The sequence below is a fragment of the Eutrigla gurnardus genome, assembly GCF_963514095.1.
Source record: "Eutrigla gurnardus genome assembly, chromosome: 22".
NCBI lineage: Eukaryota > Metazoa > Chordata > Actinopteri > Perciformes > Triglidae > Eutrigla > Eutrigla gurnardus.
The window spans coordinates 3,053,337-3,058,696 of record NC_139933.1 but is presented as its reverse complement, the minus strand read 5'-3'; positions in this window follow the sequence as shown (position 1 = coordinate 3,058,696).

Genomic DNA, 5,360 nt, shown 5'->3' with positions numbered 1-5,360 from the left:
CAGTAACATCTGCTTGTTTTTTTTTTAAATTTACACTATATATAGCATTCTCTCTACTGGCCAGCAGGGGGCGACTCCTCTGGTTGTAAAAAGAAGTCTGATTGCATGGAAGTCTATGAGAAAATGACCCTACTTACACTTGATTTATACAATTCAGACCGGGTCAAAACATTATTTATCTCTCACCGTTTACATATATTTTTTTTGCGAACTAACGTCCCGTAGGGAACAGAGGAAGGGGCGGGACTTAGCCTCTCTAAATGGACCATAATGGACTAAATGAACATCATGCTGGATTGAAGAAGACTTGAAACTAGAGATTGAGACCATAAACTTATGTTTACAATGTTTACTGAGATAATACATCAAGAGAGAAGTAGGACCATTTTCTCATAGACTTCTATACAACCAGAGAGGAGTCGCCCCCTGGTGGCCAGCAGAGAGAAGTAGGACCATTTTCTCATAGACTTCTATACAACCAGAGAGGAGTCGCCCCCTGGTGGCCAGCAGAGAGAAGTAGGACCATTTTCTCATAGACTTCTATACAACCAGAGAGGAGTCGCCCCCTGATGGCCAGCAGAAAGGATGCAAGTGTTGGCTTCACTCCTCAGAACCTACTTTAAGTTACTGTTAAATCATAATATTTACTCATATTGGAGGGTTTTCATGTCGGACCCTTTAAAGCCACCGAGTGAAGCGCCGGTCCCAGTCTAGAAGCGCTCCCTCCCTCCCTCCCTCCTCTTCTCGGTCTCACACTCGCACAAAGACAGAAGCGTCGGTTGTCCTGTGAAGGTTTAACGTCATCTTGTATCTCGGAGCCTCGCTGTGTCCCACCACACACACGCTAACTGGGAAACAGCAAGTGAACTTTGGCCTGGGTCAGCGTTTGAATGCGAGGATCCCTGTCGCCGCAGATGTAATGAGGCGAGAGACATTTGGAGAGCTCTATTATCACTGGACGGCAGCCATCCTGCCAACACACACACACACACACAGAAATGTTTGTTTTCCCCCACCGCGTTACTGTTACACTCTCAGATCTACTGGCTTGTTACGTACTCCATCACTGTGACCTTTTGTGACCTTTCACATTCACCTCCTGTCTTTTTTTAGTTTTTCTTCATTTCACAACATTTTGCTGGCAGTGATCTAATTTGTTTCTTTATAGACATATTGCATCTCTTCATGGTCTTTTTGTGTCACTTTGATTGTTTTGCATCTCTTAGTAGATGTTTTGCACGTCTTCATGGTCTCCTTATTTTGAGTCTGAGCCCAGCAGGTCCGTCCAGTAATCCATGCTCGTGGGAGAATTCACCAGGAGGAACCCAGGTCCGACTGCACCAGGTCTGACAATCACGCTGACGTTCCTGTGTCGAGGCAGTGTGTGTGTGTGTGTGTGTGTGTGTGTGTGTGTGTGTGTGTGTGTGTGTCCTTCCTGCATGTCAGCAGGAGTGACGAGTATTTTATTAGAGCAGGGATCAAACACTTTAACGAGGCAGTAAACAGCTTTTATATCCACTTCAACAATACAGCAGCAGACGGGAGGAGGAGGAGAAGGAGAGGAGAGGAGGAGGAGGAGACGACCCGGGAACACATCCACATGGTCTGACCGACCTATTAAAGGGTTTGATAATTCACAAATATAAATGAAATCTCCCCATTTCATTGGCCTTAGTGCAGATACCTCCAATGGAGAGTAAGGCGAATCTTCTCCACTTGGAGAGCACCTCCTCACATTTTCTCCACTTGCAGGGCACCGTGGAGGGCACATCATCACATTTTCTCCACTTACAGGGCAGTGTAGAGGGCACCTCACATTTTCTCCACTTGAAGGCCACCGTAGAGGGCACATCATCACATTTTCTCCACTTGAAGGGCACCCTACAGGGCATATCACATTTTCTCCACTTGAAGGGCACCGTAGAGGGCACACCATCACATTTTCTCCACTCAGGGCACCGTAGAGGGCACACCATCACATTTTCTCCACTTAGGGAACCGTAGAGGGCACACCATCACATTTTCTCCACTTGAAGAGCACCCTACAGGGCATATCACATTTTCTCCACTTGAAGGGCACCGTAGAGGGCACACCATCACATTTTCTCCACTTAGGGCACCGTAGAGGGCACACCATCACATTTTCTACACTTGAAGAGCACCGTACAGGGCATATCACATTTTCTCCACTTGAAGGGCACCGTAGAGGGCACACCATCACATTTTCTCCACTCAGGGCACCGTAGAGGGCACCTCACATTTTCTCCACTTAGGACACCGTGGAGGGCACTTCATCATGTTTAATCTACCATAGGGGCATCCAGGAGGGCATTATTGCTTTTTAAATTCCGATCGGCCCTTCCGACTGTCACAGTGACCGCTGTAACAAGTAGACATGTTTTGATAAAGGAGGTCAAAAGTCAAAGTCTCTCTGTTGTCTCCCTCTCTGTTTTCTCTCCCTCCTTATCTCTGTCTGTTTGATGGACAGTGAACTTGGTTGAGCGTGAGAGTTCACCGGGATGTCAGGGTTACAGGCAGGTCAGCCAGCGTGCCGGCGGGGGGAGGAGACACGAGCACTCTCCCTCGCTGTGTGTGTGTGTGTGTGTGTGTGTGTGTGTGTGCTTTGTAATGATAACAGTAAAGACATTAACAGATGTCTGAGTGGATTATTCACCGCTGTATCAGCTGTAAACGTTCTGGAGCTTTCTTCAGAAGACTCAGGTGTGGTGTTTAATTACACTTTTATGTTCCTGATAGGTGAGTCTTTATTCTGGACTGTTACTCCACATTATGCAATAGAAGTAACTCTCCGCTGCACTGCTGTTCTATGGACACAATACATTTTAAACTACTTTTACTTGGTTCATTTCTAACCTTGTGTGTAGTGTACGGAGGCCCAAAGCTGCAAAAAGACAAAAATATACTTTCCCCTTTATTACAGATTATACGGTGATATTCTGTTGAGAGTGAAAGGAGTCATGTGACAGCGGTGAAGGTGAAGATGTGTGGTGGGTGTTGACCTGGAGTCCAGCAGGTGATCCAGCAGGTTTGTATGCATGAGACCTGAGGATCCTTCTCCACACTTGAACCTCCCTTCACCCTCCTCCTCCTCCTCCTCCTCCTCCTCCTCCTCCTCCTCCTCCTCCTCCTCCTTTGTCACACCTGAACAGCAGAATCCTGTTTCACACATTCACATTGTGATGAGAAAAACTCACCAGCTCCAGCATGACCAGCTGGAAACCCATTCACCCTGAACATGCATCACACGCCGCTGTCTGTCTGAACACAGTCGACAGGGATTCATATTCATGTTCGGTTCATGTTTGGAAAATGTGACATATTTAGTGTTTTTATCACCTTCATCGTCAGGTTCAGTTTTCAGAGCTTCCTTCAAACTGAAAACACTGAATTCATGTTCTGGACTAAGATAGAGTCCAGTCAGGGAAAAAAATCACTTTAATAAATTATCAGTGAAATGGGAGGAAAAGTCATGCCACTATTATCCTGACCAATATAAATTGGGATTCATTCATTATCCTGATAATCATCAATCAAAGTGGCACTACAACATACTGGAATCACTTTACATTTTCTTAGGATTCTTCAACTTATTGGGAGTGTTTTTTTTATTATCAAAACCCACAATAAAATAATAAATAATAATACAATTTACACATTCATCATATTTCATTTATTTTCCTTGGATTTTTTATGTCATTTATTTAATTACTACTCATTTATATTTATAATTTTATGTTTTTGTTATTTTTTGAATGAAATCCACATGAAAACTTCTTGGATTTCCTTAAAAAAAAGTGTTTACCCAGATAGGGAAATGATCAGGAAATTACAGACCCATAAAATAAAGTTTTACTGGCCAATTAAAGACTGGATTACCAAACTGGTCATTTCTCTGGAAGCTCCAGGTTTGTGGTCATTAATTAGAAACAGCTTGAGAACATCTACTGGATCACAGCATGACCTGACATGGTGGAAGCAGGACCAGGGAACCTTCTTTTGTTGCCTCAGGTGATCGCAGGTTAATCCCGTCAAGCTATTTATAAAGAGGTAGAGAAATAAAAATTCATCTTTTTATTAATGTCATTATTGTTAAATAGCCTGATGGGTCTCCTATAGTATATTTGTTTTATTTAAAACCCATAACCTCCCCATAAAAACCTACCAAGAGGACATTTCTCTGGTGTCTGCAGATAAAGTTAAAGGAAAAGTCTTGGAATTCTACATGCAAGCCCTGACCGGAGATCAGATCACATATCGTGTGTGTGTGTGTGTGTGTGTGTGTGTGTGTGTGTGTGTGTGTGTGTGTGTGTGTGTGTGTGTGTGTGTGTGTGTGTGACTGTAATGGTGATAGTCGCCGTGCCTTCCCACCGGGGTGAACCTCGGGGCGCCCTCCTTAAAACAACGCACAGACAGATCCATCCATGTAATGTGTCGTTGTAAAAGCTGCAGCCAAACTGTCTCACTCTGACTGACCGATCAGCCCTGCACACGCGCACACGCACGTGCACACACACACACACACACACACACACACACACACACACACACACACACACACACACACGTCCTGTCGTTATGGCAGGTCGTAAAAAAACACACTAGAGGCCAAATGCAGAGCGCGGATGTGGCTCAGCTCCTCTCTCTCCTCTCGGTGTTTACTTTTCATGCGGCGTAGCCTGGGAATAACCTTGTGTGCGTGCGCGTGCGTGCGTGCATCCCCACCGCCTGTCTCTACTGACCCAAGCTTGAACCCGCTGGGAGATATCATTTTTATAACAACACTCAGGAGGGGGGGGGCAGAGAGAGCTCGGGTCAAAGTCCTGGTCTAGATTCTGAAGGTTCAGGTGTTTGGGAAGAGGGAGCTGTTAATCCATGCGCTGGTACGCGCACTGCGTGTTGTCGTGACGCGTCATGGAAGGGCCACGTGGTGAAACGTGATTAGAAACAGTGTGGGATGAAATCAATAAAGTTAGAGTTGAATGGTTGCAGGATTAAGACATTCTTCCCGAACGCGCTGCTGCGTAAAAGCGTTTTGCGCTTGAATGCGAGGCCGCCCCGCGGGCTCCGATCCTGATCCCCAAACCGAGGCAATGCCCAACAAAAGGACGTCTCGGGACGCGCTGCCCATTGTCTCAGAGGGGGGAATCATCACCTTCTTCTTCTTCTTCTTCTCAGCGAAAATCCTCCGCGGATTGTCCTGCGTGCAACAGGAGGTAAGGATTAGAAGGATGCAGCCCCCCCTTGGAACAAATGGCGAGGCGAGTCAGCCCAGTACAGGCCGGGGGCGGGGCCGAGCGACACCCACAATTAAAGATGAACTTTGAGTGAACTAATTTATC